The following is a 27,005-nucleotide window of genomic DNA, read 5'->3' as shown; positions in this document are numbered from 1 at the left end:
AATGTCATTTCAGTTTTACGACGCCTGAGAAACGTCGTGGCAGGTTCATTCAGTCATAGTATGATTATAGCGACTCACATAGGGACATAACAATACATAAAGTTTACGGGATTTTTATAAAACCTAAATGGGTTTTTATGTCGATTTAAAATCACTTTTTATCTCAATAAGCACAGATATTACTGTACACATTCGGTTTTGGTAATTAAGACTACACATCATTTGCAACCACATTTATATCTTTAAGTATGGCCAATACTTGTTATTTCTCGGTCCTGGGATTTAGGACTACATATACATAAAGTATTAACAAACATAAGAATTTACGGGAATTTCATTTAATTCAAGCACGTTTATGTCGATTCAAACACATATCATTTTCTATTAGTGAGAGAGGTTACTTATACATTTTGGTCTTCGGTTATAAGACTACTTTACATAGATTTTAAAGAAAATATTGGATTTTTCTGGATACATATTCTATCGCTTTTACAAGGAAAATGGTTTACTTCTCTAACGAAATCTCTTATGAATTCACCAACCTTTGTATTGACACTATTTCAAAACTACTTGTATTCTCAGGAATTCAGTGAAACAGGAAATCAGCAATGTTTTGAGGATGGGACGATAATTCGTCAAACAATTCATTTTGTATCATAATGTAATTGATGTGAATCATGTAAACATATACTTTGACGTAACATTTTCAATTATATTTGTGATGGTTGTATTTACTTTGAGCACTATTATACTCGTTATTGTGATACTCTACATGAAGTCCTCCACCCCCGGACGTTTCCGCCATCCTTGGTTTGGGGGTGTGACAGTAGGTATACCCATATCTGCTATAATCATCAGTGAAAGTCACATAGAAGCGGTTCGCATCCCTTGTGATGGATCTAAAGGGCCCACACACATCGGTGTGTATGAGATCCAATAAACCCTCACTCCTTTCACAAGTGCCAATGAAGGCTGACTTTGTCATCTTTCCAAGTAAACAAGACTCGCACATGTTATCTTCCCTAAGCTTGAATGACTCCAACACTGCATCCTTTTTGAGTTGGCCTATATGCTTCTTATTGACATGTCCAATACGACAATGTCACAAGCATGCTTTATCCAAATCATTGGAAGAATCGATATACAATACATCATTTGCTAAGTTGTCTATAACCATCACTGTTTCGTATATTCGATTACAAGGCAATGTTTCATAATAGAAAGTACCATTAAAGAAAGCATTAATAGAACCCTTTCCATTATCAAACGAAAATCTAAAACCTTGTTTATACAAACCATGAAAAGAAAAAATGTTTCTTGTCATTTCTAACGAATAACATCAATTATTCAAATCTAAACCTAACCCACTACTAAGCACTAGAGAGTAATCTCCAATCTTGGTGAACAACGATGCTTTCCTATTCCCTGTGATCAAGTTTATCTTCCCAGGCTCCACATCCTTACGTCTTCTTAGGCCCTGCAAATCAGAAAAAATGTGAAAACCACACCCTATATCAAGGACACAAGACATAGCATGTGATAATTTGTTAGAATCAATAGTATAAATACCTGCGAAGGACGACTTGATCTTTCCATCCTTGATATCTTGAAAGTACTTTAGGCAGCTTCGCTTCCAATGCCATTTCTCATGGCAGTAGTAGCACGCTGCATCCTTTGGGTTGGAGGATGGTGCAGCGGGATCAGCTTTAGTTCCACTAGAATAGGTGCCATCTTGGGACTTTCCCTTTTGGTGGATCTTAGAAGGAGCCTTCCTCTTCTTACCCTTCCCATGCCCAATTGCCAAGATGGGGCGGTAGTAGGAGTGGATGCATCAGATTTATCTTTTATACTACTCTCAGCAGTCCTTAGCAGGCCTTGAAGCTTTCTTAAAGTGGCCTCCTCCTTGTTCAAGTGGTAGGTTATTTGGAACTGGTTGTAACAAGGAGGTAAAGAGTGAAGCATGTTATCTATGGCCAGCTCTTCATCAAAGTTAATATTTAACTTCAAAAACGATCCACATATCTCTACATTTTCTGCATGTGTGTCGTGATAGACTCTTCGTCCTTAATTTCAGTACGGCTTGAACTTTGATGGTACCTATCCATCAAATCTTTATGCATCTCGTAGGTGTAGTAGTCCTCGTAGGACTGTTGGAGTTTGGCGGTCATTGTCGCGAGCATGATGCAATGGATTTTTGTAGCATCTTGTTCGTGAGCTTCGAAGGCAGCGATCTCTTCGAGAGTAGCAGTGTTAACGTTAACTTCTTTCAGCTCTTTGTCGAGCACATACTCCTTGTCCTCGTAATGGGTAACCATTTGAATATTGTGTATCCAATCGTTGAAGTTGGACCCATCAAAAACCACCCTCCCACACAAATTCATGATTGAGAATGAGCTGGAAGAGGTTGAGCTAGAAGCGTTCTTGTTGTTTGAAGTAGATATCTAAAATAAAAAAGAGACAAAGTTTGATTAGATAAGAATCCCCAATTAAACACCCAAATGAGAAATTAGGGCAAGGATCCAACAACATTATCTGCAATTTAGAAGTGGGATGTCGTATTCTAAACAACAAATAATTTCAAGGTAAGTGAAGGATGATTCACTAATTTCCACCATGAAAAACGAAAAAGAAATTAAATTTTAAATGTATTGAAAACTTGTAGATCTTTTGAGATTCATTGAACTTTTCGATGGCATGTTTAAATCTATATATGCCCTTCAAGTTTGTGATTGGGATACCGATGATCACAAATAAGGTGTAAATAACCATGCAAATATACTTAGTACTCTCGATGTTACAAATCGCGTAATCAATGTGTCGGTTAACCACACACGCTCCACTGATCTATGATAAGCATCGAGTCACCCTTTTCCACCATTTCTAATCTATATAAGTGTGTCGGTTATCCACACACACTCCATTAACGACTTGACAAGGGTACAAAGTGTAATTTCACTGAATAGCGTCATTTCACATTTTTTCCTAAAGTAACTAAGATTGAGAATTTTTTATAAAAACATTTAGTTACTTTATTAATCATTATACTTTTAATGAGCATTTAGCTGTCCTATCCTACCGGTTCAGCTAACAACCATCCACCAATCAAGGAAGCGGTGGGTGAGAGTGGACACCCATTAAACTACCATTTTATAGACATCAACCTTTTACCCACATTATAGATCGGCTTCGTGAAGTGGTTTACTAACAGTAAGACTAGCATTAATCTTATATATATATATATATGTATATTAATCTTATAATATTATAATAGTATAAGGGTTGAACTTTAAACATCTAAAATTCTAGTGTTTAGAATTTAAATATTTCAAAATTAAACTTTTAATCAAAAATTTAAATTCCAAAACTTGAGGGAATGTCTTGAAACTTTCCAAAACTAACTTTTAGATCAAATTTGAAAAATTATTAATTAATCTTATTATTAATATTTATCACGTAAGATGACCTAATCTTTTCCTTAATAAGATAATTCAAATAAAAAATACAAATAATCATATTTGTCTTATAAAACAAGTAATTATCTTATTTTTCACAGTTATCCTTCAATTGAATTAAGATAATCACTTCCATCTTGAAAAAAAGGAGTTTAATCAGTTAAAATCGTTTATGGTAATTATGTAACACCGTAAATTTTCAACAAAATTTTCATTTACAAATCGCATACTTTTCATAACAAATTGTTTAAAAATCTCGTTTATTCAATTTACAAAGCAAAACTCCATTAATAATCCAGGATCCTCATAACTATTTCTCTAGTGTGTAAAATCAAGCTAGTGCCGTTCCGCGATCCTGAGAAACCTGAAACACATAACACATACACGGTAAGCACAAAGCTTAGTGAGTTCCCGAAAATACCACATACAACAAATTCGCCACTCAAGGCTATACTTTGTAAGACGCTCCGGTCAATTTGTCTTAGCGGGACCCTCCAGTCCCATAGCTCATTGGACCGTCTAGTCTGGTCTAGCTCGTTGGCCCCTTCGGTCCGGTCTGGTTGAGGACCCTATGGCCTCATAAATCGTTGGACCCTGTGGTTCGGTTTGTAAAGCTCCGCATGGCATAAATTACAAAGAAATAATGCATAGCATAAAACATAAGGCAGGATAACATAATACTGAATGTAAGGACATAAGACCCTCCGGTCACAAATAACTACCACTCAAGGTGAAGTATAGTGAGAAGACTAACTGGACAATCACCAAGTAAAGACCTCGCTCCCGAATCTCGAACTAGCCTCCGCCTAACACAAGGAATAATTATCTCTAAGTGATACTCTGATCACAACTCTAATGACTGAAGGCTATTCTTTCTCTCATTAACTACTTTGAAGTGGATAAAAGACCATTTTACCCCTGCATGGTCTTTACTACTCATGTTGACCAAAACCCCAAAGTCAACAGAAGTCAAACTCGAGTCAATAATCCATGTTTGACCCGACTCGCCGAGTGCACCCTTGCGACTCATTGAGTCCACTTATTTTCCTCAGAAGTCTCATGACATTCCAGCTCAGCTCGTCGAGTTGACCCCCAACTCGTCGAGCTATCGCATGATTCAGCTCTTCGGGACAAACCCTAACCAACTCGTCGAGTCGGCTCATCGACTCGGCGAGCTCATTCATACCAAAAGTTCATTCAGTCGATTTCAATCAGATCTATTACTCCAAACTCTAGATCTATTATCCCAAGGCTCAATAATCACGTAAATCTTCTATCTTTACGTTCATACATGAGGCTATCGCTCCAAAACGCTAATATATGCATTTCATGAAGGCTTTAGGTCATCAACCCTCATTTGAACAACTAAAGTTGGGACACCTAGACTCTAAGGACCTTAGGAGGTCCAGATCTGAGGTTTCCAAACTCAACCCATGTCTCATTCAACTCATAGATTCAAATGGATATAAGTAAAGCCCTAAAATTCCCAAAATGAGATCTAGCATAAGGAATGAGTAAGATGAGGACTTTTTACCTTCTTTTAGTAGCTGAAACATTCAATACCATAGATCCACTGCCTTCCTTTGTTCCCCATCATGAAGCTTTTTATCCTTCTTTATAGAAATGCACCAATATTTTCCAAAATGATTACACAGTTACTTCACCAAGGTTAGAATATTTTATGGGTTTCTCTCAGGATCTCAAGGGAAAGTGTGGCCGAAAATGAAGGCCATAAGGGCCTTTAAATAGGTCACAAACCCGGACAATTAGGGTTTCTCTGCCCAGTACCTACTAAGAGAGTCCCTTCTCTGACTCGTCGAGTCCACTCATTAATCCGCACGATCAACTCGACTCGACTCAGCAAGTTGGTTCCTCAACTCGCCGAGTCCCTCCTCCAATCCCAAGATTAACATACACAATAATGTCTCTAAAAATCCGGATGTTACAAATTATCCCAACTCAAATTTAGTCAATATCCTAATAAATCAGCCACCAGACGAGCCGACTTGCCGAGTCATAGAACTAGATTCATTGAGTCCATCCGTCAGAGGCACGTTTTTTCGGCTTTTAATCTTGAAAAAGTTATCAATGCATCAAATACAAAAGAAAAACGATCTAGGTTCTGATACCATTGTTGGGTTATGAGCAAAACATCATTCCTACAGTGTTCATGTAAACCCTAATTGCTTGAATCTACTTTTTCTATTTGTACATGTCCAAGACTTGCAAACCCTAATCTGGCATAAAATAAAACTTTGAATCAGCATAAATAAACTAGTAAAAGTGTTACCTTTGATTGTTGCTTGAAGATCTTTAGCTTATGAGAACCTAGCACCTCAAATGCGATGCCTCTAACGAATCACAAAGACCAAAGCAAGTTGGAAGATCTTGGAGAGAGGGGGAAGGTTCAAAATTGGCTCTAGGATCTCTAGGGTTCAAGTGGTAGCCGAAATATGAAGCATAGGGGTCCTTTATATAGGTGTGAGATTAGGGTTTCAGTCAGAGTCCTTATCCGGTTACATAGCCACCAAGCAGCCCATAAGAACCTTCTAAATCCCTACTTCGGATGAAATCTTATGAGCTATCCATAAGGATTTCGTTCACCCTATCCCTAGGGTTTCTCAACTTACTTTGAAACTACCCAATATTTACAATTAGTCCCCAAAGTTTAATTAATCTCTTTTGCTGATAAAATTAATTCTTGACGAATATTAACTAAACAAATATGATTTCTCCTTTAATATATTATTCATATAATTTATTAATAAACCATAATAACCTCGTTCTCCATTAATCATCCAATCAAGTTGCTCTAGTGAAGTCAACCCAAAAGGACCATGTTACAACTGGGTCAAGTACATACCAAATATAGTTACGGACTTAGACACTAATCCAATACTAAGGCCTTACTAAACTTGAACATCATATGAGATTGATCATGATCCATCTCTTATCCTTAACATGATGTATATGACAAAGGGATAACTATGACAACCCGATATTTCAAGTTAATGTAATGACCTAAGTCAAGTATTGTAATCTATTTTGAATTACTAAATAAATAAAAATAGCGTCAAAAATGAAATGTTCAAAGGTCTCAATTTGTATACATAAAATGATAGTTATCGTGTCAAGGATTTCAAAAATATGAAGAACACTCAAATCCGAGTTATAACAAAGAAGTTATGACCGATCAAAGATCCGTGTCAAAACCGGGAAAAATCTATTAAACATAAAATGTGAAATTCCAATAAAATACTTTTTAGCCTTAAGTATCTAAATGAAACTTGTAGATATCATTAAACCATGAACGTACATAAAAAGAATGTTCAAATGTGACTTCATATGAGGAAGTTATGATTTTTCTAAGTTTCGGAGTAGCGGTAGACAGCTAAATACTCGAAATAGAGATCGAGCAAGTTTTAGCCGACGCAACATAAATGAGAATTGAAGATCTCGACAATAGTAGGACAACGGTAAAAAGACAGAGAAAAACGGACATCGCATGAAGAAGTTATGAATTTTTAACGGACTTTTCCTCTCACGTCCTATTAAAAATATAATATTAAAAATGAAATTAAAGTTAGTCGACGGAATCTAAACGAAAGTTGTAGAGTATAATCTCACCAACGTGTGGATATAAAGAACGTAAAAAACGGAGCTTATAGGTGAAAGTTACGGAATTTCAAAGATCGGGGCACAAACTACGAGGCTGGTCCAAAGGGAACGCCCCACGTTCGCAGGACTCAGAAGACAGTCCCATCGTCCATCAATTCCGAACTTCGTAAGCCATGACGCTCGAAGGAATTCCCCGCGCTCCTCTATGGAACACCCTGCGTTTGAGACCCTTTACGACCCTATAAAAAGGATGCGAGGGCTCCTACTTTTGGTTACTAATTTACCACCTTCTCTCCAAAATTTCATACTTCTACCATCTCGAGACTATCCTGACATCCCTGTTTGATATCCAAGCTCTCACGAAAGTTCGAAGCCCCGAGATTTTCGAGAAATCGACTTCTTTCCGGTCAAAGTGTTGCCCGAGCAAAGCATGGTTTTCTTCAAATCATCACACATACTAGGTCAGTTCATACCCCTATATTTTCACGTTTTTACTATATTTTATTGGGAAAAATACAAGTGAAACGCACGAAAAACTTATGTGAAATTGCAGATCATTACATACAGTTTCAAATGGTTTATTTACATTTTGTGTATAAATGTTAAATAAGTAAAATAACGTTACTACAAATGTTATAATTTACATGCAAAGTTGGTAACACACTAAGGTTTATCATTCAAATGAAATACACTTTTGAAAAACTATAATAGGTATAGTTTATGAGATATTCATGATATTTTACACTCTATGAACACTATAGAAATGAAATACTTACATTTACAAGAAAAATGGACTTTTCATACGTATATCTATTTGATATAAACTTTTGTGAGACATTTAACTTCACGTACTTTCAAGTACGAATTTCAAGTCCTGCGTTATAAACCATAATCTCCTGTAGGGAGAGCGTGATACTTATGCATAGATCTATACGGGATTGACAATTCCGCACCAAAACTTTTAGCTATAGTTGGACCGGCAGGTCTGGGGTGACAAACGTCATATCATTCCAACGCCTGAAGAACATTGTGACAGGCAGTCTGGGTCAATAGTACGGTTATCAAACTCACATGAAGTATTAAAACATTCGATTACAGGGCTATCAAATGCCTTAGTGATTATATATATATATATATATATATATATATATATATATATATATATATATATATTGCACTATTTTAGGTATGGAAAATACTTATGCATTCCGGTTTTTGGAACTTTTAAAAACTACCATTTATTTATAGAAATATCGGTTACTTTATACAAAAAGGCTTATAATTCTTATACAAAATGCTTACAAACTCACCAACTAAATTGTTGACACTTTTTCAAAACTACTTGTATTTCTCAGGGATTCAGTAATACAGGTATACCACGACTTTTGGGGAAGGAACGCTAAGGCGTCAAATTTCAAACTTACTATATCATCATATTGTAATTTCTTTTGATACATGTGTTACAATGTCACACCCCCAAACCTGAACGGCGGAAACGTTTGGGGGCGGAGGCCGTCATATACAGTATCATAACAGTTGAATAGTAAAGAAAGTGCACACCACCATAATATAAATATATTTCAAAAGTTTACATGATTGCATGTGTTACATGTTTGAATATCAAATACAATATGGTGATCCAAAATATGTTACTAATGTCAACACGTTAGTCTTCAAAAGTAGTTGCTACCTGATTTAGCGTTTTCTGAGAATACAAGTTATTTCAAAGAAAAAGTGTCAAGAATAAAGTTGGTGAGTTCATAAGTAGTTTCTGAGAAAATGTATTCCATTCAAAAGTTTGTGTATATTTTTCAGAAAATCCGATATATGCTAACAATTGTATGAAATGAGTATGAATGATTGTTGAATAAATTTTGTTGTATTTGAATCAGGAAAATCCTATATGTTCCTAAAAGTGAAATGCAGTCTCAAATGACGAAGACCGTAAACTGTAAGCCAATATGAAATGCTCAAAAGAGTGATGTATAGTCTTATTATAAAACAAAACTATAAGAAGATTTGCATTGGAATGTGAAAAGAACTGTATTTGTTACTTTTCCCGTAAAAACATAATACCATAATAATTGTCTATTCAATGATTTCTATAACCCTACTATCATAAGTTGCGTGTAGCGACGTTCTTCAAGCGCCGAAATGAGATGAAACTTGTCACCCCGGGGATTGTAGCTAACAGTCAGGGTGTGGGATCATCAGTCCCGTATAGATCTATACATACTTGTCACGTTCTCTGAACGGAAGATTCTGGTTATAAACAGGACTTCTAGCGGTACCTTTAAAGGTATATTGAAGATGAATAACTCACGAATTCTCAATTAAGTCCCATATTAAAATGGATGCACTTGTTTCTGAAATGATTATCCTTTTAAACGATATTAACAAAGGCATGACAATGATTTGTATGTTCTGGCATGTTTACGAATGTTATAGTAAAAAGGGTTACCCTTGATATGATGCAAACCTATAAGTAAAATTTATAATATTTAAAATTGTGTTTCATCCCGAGAGGGTAAAGTGGTGTAAGATGTTTGCATGTTAACATGATCCATATGAGAGTTATAAAAACGACATGAAATGTATAACAAAAGATTGATGTTTTCACGTGGGATTGACCGTGTGCTTACATGTATCCCCCCCCCCCCCCCCCCCCGGTAAAGTGTTCAAAAGCATTTAAAATAAGTTGAAAGTGTAGGAATGGGGGTATCAACTCCCTTGGTAGTTTGAAGAGGGTGAGATGAAAATCGAGCAGAATTTGACTAGAGAAAACTGATTTTCTCGAGATTCTCAGGAATCTCGGGAGCGTAAAACTTCCTTCCAAACTTGAATATGAAAATCGGGACATTGGGATGGCGCTAAGGGTTTAAATGCAGAGCTTCAGCACGAGAAAGAGAAAAAAAATGAGCAAATAATCCTGGAACCATTGCACCCTTTTATAGGTGTTGAAACCCCATCGTACGCGTGACATACTCACCACAGTTACATTGGGCATAATGAGTCGTCATCGCATGCATAGCTCGGACCTGATGGCCGATGGGAGAGCCTGCTGGCCAATGGGACGAGGCTCCTATCCTCTGATACATTGGGCGTACCTCTCTACGCGGGGCATAGTTTGAATTTCCAAACTTCTAAATTGCGTAACTTTCGCGTACGAGCTCCGTTTTCCACTTCGTCAGCTCGTTTTGAATTTATTTTTAATTATTCATTTTTAATAGGCCGCGACATGAAAATTCCTTAAAATCCGTAACTTCTTTATCCGATGTCCGTTTTTGACAGACTTTTCACCGTTGTGCTACTATTGTTGAGGACTTTGTTTTTCGTTAAGGTTGTTTCGACCAAAAATCTCTCGATCTCTATTTCGAGTTTTTAGCTATCTACTGTTATGTCCAAAAATTAGAAAAATCATAACTTTCTCATACGAAGTCAGATTTGGACTTTTTTATGCATGTTCACGGTTTAGTATAATCTACGAATTTCGTTTAGATACCTAAGGCTAAAAAGTATTTTATCGAAATTTCACTTTTTACGTTTATCAGGGTTTTAGCTGTTTTCACATGAATCTTCGGTTGGTCATAAATTCCTTGTTATAACTCAGATTTGAGTGTTCTGAATATTTCTAAAAACCTTGACACGATATCCATCATTTAGGCATCCCAATTGAGACTTTCTGAACATTTTATTTTTGACCTAAATTTTGCTGGTGTTACATCATCTCCCCGTTAGAGAGAATTTCGTCCCGATATTCGCATTTTGACTATGACTTCAATCGTTGAGGAAAGATGTGTGTACTTCTATTCCATTTGATTTTATTGTTCTCTAGTGAATCCTGATTCTAGTGTGGGTGTTCCAGCGGGCCTTCATTATCTCATCTGTTGTTTTGATCGGTAGAGGTCGTGTGGATTTGGATGGATCTGCACGACCCCTAGCCTGTCGCACACTTGTTGGATCAACTCGGTAGTCTTAAGCACCACCTCGGTGCTTCCCATGACTTGGTGCCCAACTTCAACCCAAGAAACTGGGGTCCTACACCTCCGACCATACAACATCTTAAACGGGGGTCAGTCTATATTATCATGATAACTATTCTTATATGAAAACTCTGCTAGTGGGAGGTATGTATCTCAACTCCCTCCAAAATCCAATACGCATGCCCACAACATATCCTCGGGCATCTGGATCGTCTTCTCGCTCTAGTCGTCTGTCTAGGGTGGTATGCTGTGCTGAAATGTAACTGTATGCCCAGTTTCTCGTGGAAATTCCTCCAAAAATTCGATGTAAATTAGACATCCCAGTCAGAGACCATCGACACTGGCACCCCGTGCCTAGCCACTACTTCTCGCACATAAATATATGTTAATTTCTCAACAGAGATTCTCTCGGGACCGAAATAAAATGAGCACTCTTCGTCAACCTTTCCACAATGACCCAAATGCAATCCACACCCCTCGCTGTCCTCGGTAACCTCGTGATGAAGTCCATGGTGATCTCTTCCTACTTCCACATAGGAATGGGTAGCAGCTAAACCTTGCCGTGAGGCCTCTGATGTTTGGCCTTGACCTTCTTACAGGTAAAGCATCGCTCCATGAACCAAGCGATCTCCTGCTTCATGCAGGGACACCAGTAACTCAACCTTAGATATCTATACATCTTTGTGTCCCACGAGTGAATTGATAACTTGGATTTGTGTGCCTCTTCAAAGATCTTTTGCCTCATGCTCCCGGATACCGGTACCCACACCCGGCCACACTATGTTAAAAGACCTGGACCATCCCGAACAAATAAGGGAATATGATCCCGAATCTGATGTATCTTCCAATTCACTTTCTTCAAACCCTCTACCTAAGCTTCGTTTATCATATCTAACAATGGAGAAATCATTGTCATCCTCAAACAAACGTTCTCGATCGGAGCACTTGTTGCCTTGTGGCTCAAAGCGTCGCTCACCACGTTAGCCTTCCCTGGATGGTACAAAATCTCGTAGTCGTAATCTTTTAGTACATCCAACCATCTCCTCTCTTGCATGTTGAGGTTCTGTTGATCCATCAAGTACTTCAAACTTTTGTGGTCAGTAAAGATGGTGCACCAAACTTCGTACAAGTAATGCCTCTAGATTTTGAGGGCAAACACCACCGCCGCTAATTCCATGTCGTGAGTGGGGTAGTTCACCTCATGAGGCTTCAGATTCCTCGAGACGTACACAATCACATGCCCCCTCTACATCAAAACTGCCCCTAAACCTGAGGTCGATGCATCACAATACACTATAAAATTGTCCAATCCGTCAGGTAGTACTAGAATTGGGGCCTCACATAACCTCTGTCACAAGTCTCGAAGGCCAGCTGCTGGTCTTAGCCCCACCGGAAAGTCACATTCTTCTTGGTCAAGCAAGTCAAAGGCACGACGATCTTGGAGAAGTCCTGGATGAATTTCTAATACTTCCTCGATAAACCCAAGAAGCTACGAATCTTATATGCATTCTTCGATACTTCCCACCGCATTACTACCTCAAACTTGGTGAATCAACTGAGATACCCTCTTGGTTGATGATGTGCCCCAAAAACTGCACCTCTGGCAACCAGAAGTCACACTTTGAGAACTTGGCATAAATCTTTTTCATCCTCAGTGTCTCCAATACCTCCCTCAGATGTTGCTCCTTGGTCTTAGAATAGACCAAGATGTCATCGATAAAAACGATCACAGACTGATCCAACATTGGCCTACACACCTTTTTCATGAGGTCCATGAACATTGTTGGGGCATTGGTGAGCCCGAATGGCATCACCACAAACTCATAGTGACCGTACCGAGTCCTAAAAGTTGTCTTTGATATATCCTCATCTCTAATTGTCATCTGATGGTACCCCGATCGAAGATCAATCTTATAAAACCAAGATGCACCCTGAATCTGATCGAACAAATCATCGATCCTTGGAAGCGGATAATGGTTTTCCACCATTAGGTTCTTCAACTCCCGATAATCAATACACATCCTGTGTGACCCGTCCTTCTTCTTCACGAACAGGATCGGTGCTCCCCACGGGGAATTGCTTAGCTGAAGAAACCCTCGGTCTAGCAGCTCCTGAAGCTACGTAGACAGCTACTGCATCTTTGGTGGAGCTAGTCAATATGGTGCCCTTGCTATCGGAGTGGCACCCGTTCCCAAATCAATGTGAAACTCTACTTGCCTCTCCGGAGGCAGCCTTGTCAACTCTTCGGGAAAGACATCTCTAAAATCTTGTACAACCAGTACACTACTCAAATATGTCGTGGTCTCAACCCTCATATGTAATATGTATGCCAAAAATCCCGAACAACCCTGGTGATGAAGTCCCCTAGCCCTCGCAACCGAACAGAGAGTTGGCCCCTACATGGCCCTCTCCCCATGAATAACCAGTTCTCCCCCAACTGGGGTTCGAACTCTCACTAGCTGGCGCTAGCAGTCTATCATGGCATCGTTCACCCCCAACCAGTCCATCCCAACGATCTCCTTCAACCCTCGCAGCGGTATCGAAACAAAATCAACCCAAAACCTCTCCCCAAACGCATTCAGGACACAGCCCTGATATACCTTCGCAACACTTATGGTGCGGTCATCAACAATATCAACCTCGAGTGGGGATCCAAAGTCCCCGGAGCATCCTAGAACTTCTTGCTAAGTGCAAGAGATACAAATGATCAGGTAGCTCCCAAATTGAAAACAACATGAGCTGACATAACGTATATATATATACATATATATATATATATATATATATATATATATATATATATATATATATGATGCAATCTTTGCTTTACCCTTGATTCGTGCTCCTCTATGGAATCCTAGGTAGTCTCTGTAAGATCAAAAGAAAGAGAGGCCGTCAGCCGTTTCCCGGAGGATGCTCCCAGAAAGACGCTCCAACGGTCAGGTTAGAAGGTATTGAGGGTTTTTGGAATGTAGCTGGGAGAAGATGGCTTACCTTGTGAGCTCTAGAGTGAACCCTTTTATACCTAGCGATCCTCCCCTGGCCGTACATGACATGATTGTTGGATTAGTGTCTAAGGCTGTAACTATATTTGGTAAGTAGTTGACCCGATTGTGCATGGTCCTTTTGGGTTGCCTTCACCATAGCAACTTGATAGGGTGATTTAGAGAGAAGAGATATTATTTATATATTATAATAATAATATATTAAAAGAATAATTATATTATTTTATTAATATATGTCATAAATTAATAAGGAATTAATTTAGTGACTTAAAGAGATTAATTGAATAAAGGGGCATAAACTGTCAAATGTATGAAAGTTGTATTTTGAGCTGATAAGCCTTATGGATATAGGGTTGGACGATTTTAGGGATATGGATCACCTAGAAATCGTCCAAGGCCTTATCTGGGAATTGATTTGGATTGCTTTGAGGCTAAGTTATCCAATTAGGGTTTAAGGGTGAAACCCTAGGAGCTCACAATATAAATAGACCCATAGGGTTGAGGAAATCAGCCACCCTTGTGTTTGGAGAAACCCTAGAGCCGACTTCCCTCTTCCTCATCTCTCTCAAGTCACCTTCTTGGTAGTTGGTGTTTGTAAGCCATTAGAGGAGTGACATTTGTGACCCTTAGCTCCAAGAAGAAGAAGGTTTCAAGCAAATAACTCAAGGTATTATTCTAGATCTCTTTTCATATGTTTTATTCTTAGATCTAGCCATGAAAGTCTTGGAATTATGGCATGTTCAATTAGTAAAACTTAGATCTAAGCTATAGAGTTGTATGTGCACATAGGGAAAGTTCTTATGTCCAAAACCCATTAGTGGTATCAAAGACATGATTGGTTTCAATTGAATATGATGCTTAACTGTTTTACTTGCTCAAAATCATTTTTCTTGCCCTCTATCGATTGGACTCGGCGAGTTGGACCTACTCGGCGAGTCCCAAAGCTGGACTCGGCGAGTCCGAGCGTCAGACAGAGGATAATTCGCTATTTTGTTGCTGTTTTGTCTTGGATTGATACGTAAATCGTTTTATTAAGTAAAAATCCGAATTTTAACTTAATTTAATGATTATCCTTGACATAAATAAAGATAATTTCAAATCTTTTAAATATTGATTATTTATATGAAAAATGTTGGACTATTTAAGGTTATTTGGTAATTATCTAATGACTAAAATTAGATTAGGTCAAATATAGATAATTATGAAATTAATTGTTTAATTTGAATTAGTTGTTATTTGATCCCTATTGTTTGAAAAGTTCAATTTCTATCTCGAAGTTTTGAAATTTGAATTTTGTGATTAATAGTTTAATTTAGAAGAATTTAAATTTCAACCCCTAGAGTTTTACAAGTTTAAAATTCAACCCTATACTATTATATTTTTAAAAGCTTAATAAATATACAAGTAAGATTAAAATGCTAGTTTTACCGTTAGTAGGCCTCATTCACGAAGCCGGTCTATAAGGTGGGTATAAGGTTGCTGCCTATAAAATGATGCTTAATGGGTGTACACTTACACCTACCGCTTGCTTGATCGGTGGAGGGTCGTTAGCCGAACAGGTAGGATAGGGCAACTCTCTCTCCTCATTAATTAGTATAATGAATCTATAAAGTAACTAAACTATTTTATAAAATTCCCAATCTTAGTTACTTTAGGAAAAGTGAACGGATGCAATCCCATGAAATTACACTTTGCACCCTTGCTAAGAAGTTAGTGTAGGGTGTGTGGTTTACCGGCACAATAATTGGTTCTAAGCAAAGGTGGCAAAGGGTGATTCATTGTTTATCATAGTTCGATGGAGCGTGTGTGGTTTACCGGCACATCGAATAGATGATTGTAACAATGAAGGCACCATGTAGATTTGCATGGTAATTCACACCCGCTTTGTGATCCTCGATATCCCAGTCACAAACAGGGGCATATCGAGATTTAAACATGCCATTGAAAGGTTCAATGAATCTCTAAAATCTAGGAATTCTCAATAAAACTTAAATTTATGTTTTCGTGGTGAAGAATTAGTGAATCGTCATTCACTTACCTCCAAATTATTTGCATGATTGGATTACGACATCCCCTTTCTAATATGTGAATAATGTTGTTGTGTCCTAGCCCTAATTTTTCATTTTGGGTGTTTAATTAGGGATCCAAATTCTAATCAAACTTTGTCCTTTCTATTTGTATATGTTGAACGCAAACAACGTTGCTGCCAACTCATTCACCTTAATGAGTCTTTGCCAAAAGGTGACCTTCGATGGTAGCAACTTTAGCGAATGGATAAGATACATTCGCACCATTGTACTCTATGAGAACAAAGAGTATGTCCTCGACGAAAAGCTCGAGAAGGTCAACCCGGAAATTGCTACTCCCGAAGAGATGGCTGTCTTTGAGACACACGAACGTGATGCAACGAAAGTACATTGCATCATGATAGCCACTATGAACCAAGAATTCCAAAAGTCCTATGAGGACATGTATCCGTATGAAATACATCAAGACTTGATGGAGAGGTACCACCAAAGCGCGAGGCAAGAGAGCTACAAGATCATCACTAATATGATCACCGCTAAGATGGGAAATGGAGAATCATTGACTGTGCACTTGCAAAAGATGCAACGATATGTTGATCGTCTTCGCAAGTTAAATGTTAACTTTGGGGAGGATTTGGCCATCGACATTATTCTTCATTCCTTTCCTTCATGCTACAACCAATTTAGGATGACCTACCACATGAACAAGGAAGAGGTCACCCTAAGCAAACTCCAAGGCATCCTAAGGACTGCTGAGAGCAACGTAAAGGACAAGTCTGTGGCACCAACTCCCGCACCAACCGTTGCTCCTGTTTTCGCTATAGGGCAGGGAAGGAGCAAGAAGAGGAAGACTCCTTCAAAGAGCCACCGCAAAGGAAAGTCCCAAGATGGTTCCTCTTCTAGTGGGACCAAAGTTGATCCCGCTAAGCCCAACCCTGACCCAAAGGAGGCAGAGTGCCATCATTCCCACAAGATAGGGCATTGGAAGAGAAGCTACCTGGAATATCTGCAAGCCATCAAGGAGGGAAAGATCAAGCCATCTTTTGCAGGTATATACACAATTAAATCTAGTAATTCATCTCACACTATTTCTTGGGTTCTTGATACAGGATGTGGTTACCACATTTTTTTGATTTGTAGGGACTAAGAAGAAATAGAGATGTGGAGCAAGGAAGAATAAATCTAATTATGGGAAACAGAAGATCGTCGCCTGTCACCAAGATTGGAGTGCATTCTTTAGTTCTTAGTAGCGGATTAGGTCTAGATTTAAATAATTGTTGCTACTCGCCTGATATGGCAAGAAACATCATTTCATTTCATGGTTTGTTTAGACAAGGATTTAGATATTCGTTTAATAATATGAATGGTTCTATTTATGCTAATCTAAATGTTGTTTTATACTTTGAAGCAATGCCTTGTAATCGAATTTATGAGACTGTTATGGTTGTAGATAACCTAGGAAATGATGTGTTGTGTATAGATTCTTCCAATAGTATGGATAAGGCATCTTTGTGGCATTGTCGTCTTGGACATGTCAACAAGAAGCGCATAGCCCAACTCTAGAAGGATGGAGTGTTGGAGTTATTCGACCTTAGGGAAGATGACACGTGCGAATCTTGTTTACTTGGAAAGATGACCAAGTCACCCTTCACTGGCACTTGTGAGAGGGGTGAGGGTTTACTGGATCTCATACATAGTGATGTATGTGGGCCCTTTAGATCCACCACAAAGGATGGAAACCGGTTCTACGTGACTTTCACCGATGATTATAGTAGATATGGGTATATTTACTAAATCAAACACAAGTATGAAATGTTTGAAAAGTTCAAAGAGTTCAAGAATGAAGTGGAGAATCAATTGGGCAGCAAAATCAAGATGCTTCTATCCAATCGAGGAGGAGAGTACCTAAGTCTTGAATTCCACGACTATCTCAAGCAATGTGGAATAGTTTCACAATTGACGCCACCTAGGACACCGTAGTTAAACGGTGTAGCAGAAAGGCGCAATCGAACCTTGTTGGACATGGTTCATTCTATGATGAGTCATGCTTCACTACCTATCTCATTTTGGGGGTATGCCTTAGAGACTGCCGCCCATATCCTTAACTGAGTCCCTACAAAGAAGGTTGCCAAAGCACCTCACGAGATGTGGACAAGGAAAGCTCCCTCGTTGGCACATATCAAGGTTTGGGATTGTGAAGTTTTTGTAAGACGAGAAACTCATGACAAGCTCGAACCTCATAGTGAGCGATGTATTTTCATCGGCTACCCAAAGAAATCCTTTGGATATCTCTTCTATAGACCGAGTGACAATGTGGTCTTCGTTGCAAGGAGAGGGGTTTTCCGAGAGCGAGAAGTCATAAACCAAGGAGACAGTGGGAGGAAAATCGATCTTGAATAGATTCAAGAGTCGAGCGATAAAGGAACCTCTACCGCTGGCGCTCAACCCAGGGAGGAAACTCCGGTTGAACCAATTGACGATTCATTGCCTCTTAGACGTTCCTAAAGAATTAGAGTTCAACCCCAGTTGTATGGTTTTCATATTACTACCGAAGGGGACACGTATATTAGTGATAGTACACTAATAAATCTAGATGATCCTAATTGCTATAAGGAAGCCATGGCAGGCCCAGAGTCTGTAAAATGGAAAGAGGCAATGGACAATGATATTCAGTCCATGTATGACAACGAAGTTTGGAATTTGGTTGACAATGTGCCCGGACGTAAGACGGTTGGGTGCAAATGGATCTTCAAGAAGAAGGCCGACATGGATGGGAATGCGCACATCTACAAGGCGCGATTGGTTGCGAAGGGCTTTACTCAAACTCCCGGAGTTGGCTATGATGAGACCTTCTCACCAGTTGCGAAGATAAAGTCTATTAGAGTGATGCTAGCTATTGCCGCATTTCATGATTATGAGATATGGTAAATGGATGTCAAGACCGCTTTCCTTAATGGGAAGTTGGCTGAGGATTTCTACATGGCTCAGACAGAGGGTTTTGTCGATCCAAAGCATCCAAATAGAGTGTGCAAGCTTGAGAAGTCCATTTATGGACTTAAGCAGGCATCTCGCAGATGGAATCTTTGCTTTGATGAGAAGGTCAAAGAGTTTGGATTTGTACGAAGCGAAGATGAATCATGTGTATATGTCAAAGCCAGTGGGAGCATAGCTAGCTTTCTCATTTTGTATGTCAATGACATACTGCTCATAGGAAATGACGTCCCGACTCTGTAGGAGGTAAAGTCCTAGCTCGAGAAGTGCTTCGCTTTGAAGGACCTCGGAGACGCTTCCTATATTTTGGGAATAAGGATAGTGAGAGAAAGAAGTAAGAGACTAATAGGACTTAGTCAGAATACTTACTTAGATAAGATATTAAAACGTTTTAGTATGGAAAACTCGAAGAAAGGAGAACTACCGATATAGAGTAATACCAAGTTGAGTAAGACTCAAAGTCCGAGTACCGAAGTTGAGATAGCTGAGATGAGCCGAGTAAGTTACGCTTCCGCAGTTGGCTCGATCATGTATGCTATGACTTATACTCGACCTGATGTGGCCTTCGCTTTGAGCATGGTCAGTAGATATCAAGGGAATCCTGATAGAGCGCATTGGATTGCGGTCAAGAACATTCTTAAGTACCTTCGAAGGACCAAGGAATGGTTTCTAGTCCTCAGAGGGAGTGATGAATTAAAGGTGCGAGGGTACCGTGACGCCAGTTTCCAGACCGACAGGGACAACTACCGTTCGCAGTCGGGATAGGTCTTTACCCTTAATGGAGGAGCGGTAACTTGGAAAAGTTCCAAACATGAAACTGTAGCTGATTCAACATGCGAATCAAAGTACATTGCAGCGAGCGAAGCGTCAAATGAGGCAATATGGTTGAAGAACTTCATTGGCGACCTTGGAGTTGTGACTGCCAAAAAGGAGCCCATGGAAATGTTCTGTGATAATGAAGGAGCGGTTGCCTTGACCAAGGAATCGAGGGATCATGGCAGATCTTGGCATATCGACAGAAAATATCACTTTATTAGGCATCGAATAGAAGAAGGACACCTCGTGGTTAAGAGAATATCATTAGAAGATAACCCAGCAGATCCGCTTACGAAGGGACTGAGCAGGGTTAAGCACTTGCAGCATGCTACGAGTATTGGGTTGAAGGATGATATTAGTTTAGATTAGATAGTATTAGAAACGTGTAATAGATAAATGTAATTGACATTTGATGATTAAATAAAGGAGTATTATTTAAAAGTATTGTTACTGTCTTATGTTAATTGTTTAGCTATTGTTTCACTTTGCATGTTTTGACTTCCAGTGTAACACCGAAAATTTCAAAACAATTTTTCATTGAAAAATAATCGTTTAATTCTTAAAAATACTATGCTTAAAATCTCATTCATAATCGAATTACAAAACATAACCCTATTTTCACTTGCATAATAAACCAGGATCCTCCAAAACATGACTCTTTCTCTGGTGTGTACAATCGAGCCGGTGCCGTCCCGTGATCCTGAGAGAAACCTGAAACACATAACACAAAACACTATAAGCACGAAGCTTAGTGAGTTCCCCAAAATACCACACATAAGACATATTAGCCACTCTAGGCTATAACTCTGTAGGTCCGTGGACCCTACTCTATGAACCCTCTGGTTCTAAGTCTATGAACCTTCCGGTTCTCACTCTATAAACATGCACAGCATTGATCACATAGAAATAATGCGGTACAACACATAACATACGTAGCATACAAATACTCCGTCACATATCTCTGGTTACCTACTCAAGGTAAAGTATAGTGAGAAGACTCACCTAGCAAGCAGAAAGCAAATATCCCCACAGTTGAATCTCGAACTCGCCATCGCCTAACACATAAGGAAAATACTATCATGAATATAACTCTCGAGACTAGAATCAACCCTCTCTTGGCACCCTCTTAAGGGTAAAAGATCATTTGACCCCTTTCTTTGCCCAAAGGCCACATCACTGACCAAACCCTAAAAGTCAACAAAAGTCAACGGTCAACTTTGAGCGGACTCGGCGAGTGCACTAGGGCAACTCGGCGAGTCTATACATGTCCACTGACTCCCTTGGATCCTCTCTTGACACGTCGAGTATTTCTCTGACTCGACGAGTTTCTCTAGGCATAAATCGCAGGGCCACCACGACTCAACTCATCGAGTCTCAAGAACAACTCGGCGAGTTCTGGCTTGACTCAGTCCTCCCTGACTCTCCCTGACTCACTGAGTCGACCCCTCAACTCGACAAGACCACTTGCTGAGTGGTTACGGGCAAACTTCATGCTACTCGCCGAGTCTGTTCTTCAGACTCGGCCAGTTCATGCCATGCATAACTCAAACTCACTTCTGAGGTCAGATCTGTTCCATACAATGATAGATCTGGCCTCCCCAGGCATGATAATCATGTAAAGTCCAAACCTTGGTGCTCAAACAACAACTATTTGCTCCTAGATGATGTTTTAGCTTTATATCTCATAACTCTAGGTCAAAACTCCCATGAATCCTCATAAAGCTTCTCTGGACCTCTATGGATCTCATCCCAAGCCTCATCTACAATAGGGACGAAATGGACATCAAATCTAACCAACAAAGGGGTCAAGAAACCTAACACCCATGTTTATCAAGACAACAGAAAAGGAAGCCCAAAATAAACCTCCAAGATGATGCTCTGAGCTCCAAAATCGAAGGATGTCCACCTCCCTTGCCTCCTCTTAGCTAGAATCTCCTTTGCCTTGCGAAACAAAGCTTCAATGGTCAACAATGGCCTCTTCTCTCTCCCAAAACAATCAAAATCTCTTTTGGGTTTCTCTCTGGGGTTGGTGGCCGCAAATGACGGCCATAAGCCCCATTAAATAGGTCTCAAACCCTGTAAATTAGGGTTTCATTAAACAGCATGGACTTGCTGAGTCCACTTTTGGACTCGCCGAGTCCAGACGCGAACCCGCGTACAAAACCGCGATCCTACTCGGCGAGTTTGGACTCCAACTCGCCGAGTCTCCTCACAATCACCCAAAAATAAAGAATAAAATAATTCTTGGGAATCCGGGGTGTTACAATTCTCCCCCACTAGAATTAGACTTCGCCCTCGAAGTCTCGCTCTACAAATAACTTTGGATGCTGCCCACGCATCTCACGATCCGGCTCCCAAGTTAACTCTGACCCTTTCTGATGCTGCCACTGGGTCTGCACCAGTGACACCTCTTTATTCTTCAGATCTTTAATCTTTCGATCTCTGACCGCCACTGGCCTCTCAGCATAATTCAGGCTCGCATCCACCTGAATATCCTCTAGTGGCACTACTACTGACTTGTTGGCTACGCACTTTCGCAACTGCGACACGTGTAAAGTGTCGTGAATCTGACCCAACTCTGCTGGAAACTCCAAACGATAGGCTACCCTGCCTACCCTCGCGACCACCCTAAATGGACCAATATATCGGGGCCCCAACTTGCCCCTCTTCCTGAATCGAATCACTCCTTTCCAAGGAGAGACCTTTATGAGCACAAGGTCGCCGATCTGGAACTTGAGCTCGGACCGGCGCCTGTCCGCATAACTCTTCTGACGACTCTGAGCGGTCAATAACCTCTGCCTAACCTGCTGAATCTGCGCAGTCGTCTGCAACCCAATCGCCGTACTACCCATAACACGCTGCCCGACATCTCCCCATCAAATGGAGGTCAGACACCTCCTCCCATACAACAGCTCAAAGGGTGGCATACCAATGCTCGAATGATGGCTGTCGATATGGGAAAACTCAACCAAGGGTAAATACGTGCCACAACTCCCTCCGAAATCTAATACACATGCCCGAAGCATGTCTTCAAGCGTCTGAATTGTTCGCTCGCTCTGAAGTGTCCTCAGACATCCACATGATAAGCTCTAGATCATTTTTCATATCCCTCTTCGAGACTGAGCACCAGGTCAGCTTTTGACTCCATAGCTGAGCCTCCAAAGGTCACCTATATTATGATCCAAATATCCCACTAACTTCCTCCCTGTGACCACTATCCCGTCCCAATGACACGCAAGACATGAAATTCTCTTTTCCTTATGCGAAAAAATTACAATCCAACCGAGGATCGTCTCAACTCTAATCTCTAGTGTCTGTTGCGCATATCCCTTGCGCATTTCGTCGAATCTTCCGACAGAGACGGAGACTCCCGTCTCGCGCCCGATTCGACAACCAGGCTCCAAAAACTCAATACTAGGGCTACTCAAGCCCAAAACTCTTCCACATCATACACTGATCAGAGAACAATCCATCATCACATTCTCTTGGCATCTAGTGGGTACTATGGCTGCCCCCAACATTACGACAGCCTCTGACTAGTGAGTACTATGGCTCCCCGTAGTATCACAATGCCAACTAACTAGTGAGTACTACGGCTCCCCGTAGTACCATGACTCCCTCCCTCTGACTTGTGAGTACTACGGCTCCCCGTAGCATCACAACACCCTCTGACTGGCGAATACTACGGCTCCCCGTAGCATCACGATTCTCTCTCTCTCTCACTTGTGAGTACTACGGCTCCCCGTAGCATCACAACACCCTCTGACTGGTGAATACTACGGCTCCCCGTAGCTTCACCCTATACTCTCATTCTCATTACAATGCCCCACTATGTTCACTAACTCAAGCACCGAAGACTATCATAGATAGTTACACACACACTTGCCCCGATATGCATTACCGACTCTGGCGGCAACCGCCATAACATAGAACCTACGTCTACGGAGATCCACTTCTTTAAATAATCCCCCTTTATGACAATACACGAAGGGCTCCCACTGGAACCGTGGATACATGATACATCACTAGTCGTCTTAGCTCAAGATTCATGAATAACTTCGAAATCAAGATATCATACCCGGATACCTTGGAACACCCCAACAGAACATCACAAGATCCTGCCACAACCACTGATCTGTTGGTTTTGAACATTCTAACACTCCTAAGTGTACATGCAACCCTAAATACCTTGGATCTATGTTTTCTCTATTATACATGCAAATAAGAACTTCCAAGGTATTATCCTAATCTAGCATACAAAACAATGACTATAGCAAGATAGAATACATACCTCTTTGGTGTAGAATGTCTTCATGAAGCTTCAGTGCCTAGTGCCCTAAGTGTGACACCTCAAATGGAATCACGATCACCAAAACACTTGGAATGACTTGAGAGAATTCTACAACTCATGAAAATCGGCTAGCCCTTTCTTACTTTTTCTAGTGTCCGATTTTGGTCAAGAATAAGATGCGTATATAGTTAGGGTTACACCATGTAAACCCTAATTGACATGGCCTTTCATTTCCATGATCCATGGGTACAAATACACCATGGAGCATCCATGGACCATCCTATGGGTTTTAGCCCAACTTGATTATCCATGGAGCATTAGCCCACTATACAAGTATGGATGATTTATACAATCAACCCATATATTTAATTAGTCTTCTTTTGATCACTTAATTAATCCTAGATTAATTCTTGATCAATACTAATTAAATAATCTTATTATTCTTATTATTAATATACTAGAACTTATAATATATTAATAACCATAAGTGTCTTATTTCTCTCATTATAGTCTATCCAAGTGCATGATGGTATGCAACCCAAATGGACCATGCCGGGTCGGGTCAAGTCTTACCAATTATAGTTATGGACTTAGACATTAATCCAACATGATCTCCTGCCCCAAGCATCATATAGATACAATAATACATTTCCTCTGAATCCCATAATAATTTCCTATTTCACTCAATGCGCAACTTTAGTGCATCCAAACACTCAATTGGAATACAAGGAAGGCGCTAACTCTTGAGAACACACTGATGATCCTCCGAAACTCTTTCCACTACTGCTCAAAATCCAAGCAAGAATACACATCCCTAGCCCGGGAGTTGGCTACTCGACAATCTTCTACCCATAATTCAACTCAGAAGTTCTCAACTTCCCATACCATCATTACGAGTCTTCCACTTGAAACGACTCTGACCACCACCAGATTCTTGACCATTGACCACCCGCCGCGGAGACACCCATCCTTCTCTCTGACATATAGCACATGCATTATCTCGCTCTGCACCTATCCTTGATCACCAATGACCCTGATCTCATGAATTCAAGCCGCAGGTTTCTGTATCCAACCCCTAACCTCTCTTGCACAAATCCCTGGTTCTCTCAATAAACCAACCGGTTCTCCCCCACTTAGGGTCCGTACCATCACTATCTGACACATCGATAACCTCACAAACTATTTTCACCATCAATAATGCACCTGCCCCTGGAAAGTGCTACGCAACGCCCGATAATCCCCCTTAAGGAAATCAGTCGATCTCATAACTCTGAACCTCAGATGAAATCCTGAAGAACTTCTCGCCACGACTGCCTCTATTCGTCCCAAGTCTCATACAAATCCAATACCAAACAACTCAACTGTCCAAAAACATCACTAACTCATAGACTGGACAACGAAATCATCGTACTCCCCCACCTCAACTCATCAACCAATGTTCCAACACATGGATCATCCCAAGAACAGAGACCCACTCCCATATTCAATGCCCATAATAGATAGAAAACCCACTGCACTGCTAAACTCGACTGAACTCCCCACTAATACCACTATAATACACCCTACTATACTCAAATAGGTGTAATGTGGTCCTCGAATCTCTCAGTCCCAACTGACTATCTGTTAATGATAAATCACTGCCTCGCGGCACACATGCTACCTAATACTCTGGTGGAAGATCATCATCAATGACAACCTGCAGGGTTTACCCCCAAACCCAAAACTTAAACATCATGCTTCTCATGTTTAGCACACGAACATGATTAGTACCACCCAGATCATAGAAGGTGACATCTCCTCTATCAACTGATTGCTCAACTCAGACCGAAATTCTCCCCTCTCTTTGACTCCTTACTAAAATACTCTGAGAGGCTCTCGATCTCCCACTCAAGGGACGCCTCTTCTAAGTCAATCATGACCGGATAATCGGGGAACCACAAGCATCATTCACTACGAACCATGGTACTCATTCCATGACATCTCTTCTCAATATGCTCCGGTGTATGGTACTCGAATCATAACATCACTCCTCTATCCGCTCCGATGTATGGTACCCGAACCATAACATCACTCCTCAATCCGCTCCGATGTATGGTACCCGAACCATAACATCACTCCTCAATCCGCTCCGATGTATGGTACTCGAACCATAACATCACTCCTCAATCCACTCCGATGTATGGTACTCGAACCATAACATCACTCCTCAATCCGCTCCGATGTATGGTACTCGAACCATAACATCACTCCTCACCGATGTATGGTACTCGAACCATAACATCACTCCTCAATCCGCTCTGATGTATGGTACTCAAACCATAACATCACTCCTCAATCCACTCCGATGTATGGTACTCGAACCATAACATCACTCCTCAATCCGCTCGGATGTATGGTACTCGAACCATAACATCACTCCTCAATCCGCTCCGATGTATGGTACTCGAACCATAACATCACTCCTCAATCCGCTCCGATGTATGGTACTCGAACCATAACATCACTCCTCAATCCGCTCCTTAGAACCTCTAGAATACTCCCTGTATCTGTTGGATTAATGTCTAAGTCCGTAACCATAATTGGTAAGACTTGACCCGACCCGGCATGGTCCATTCGGGTTGCATACCATCATGCACTTGGATAGACTATAATGAGAGAAATAAGACACTTATGGTTATTAATATATTATAAGTTCTAGTATATTAATAATAAGAATAATAAGATTATTTAATTAGTATTGATCAAGAATTAATCTAGGATTAATTAAGTGATCAAAAGAAGACTAATTAAATATATGGGTTGATTGTGTAAATCATCCATAC

The sequence above is a fragment of the Lactuca serriola genome, chromosome 1 (genome assembly GCF_051521515.1).
Source record: "Lactuca serriola cultivar US96UC23 chromosome 1, Lser_US96UC23_V15, whole genome shotgun sequence".
Lineage (NCBI taxonomy): Eukaryota > Viridiplantae > Streptophyta > Magnoliopsida > Asterales > Asteraceae > Lactuca > Lactuca serriola.
This window is presented reverse-complemented; position numbering follows the sequence as displayed.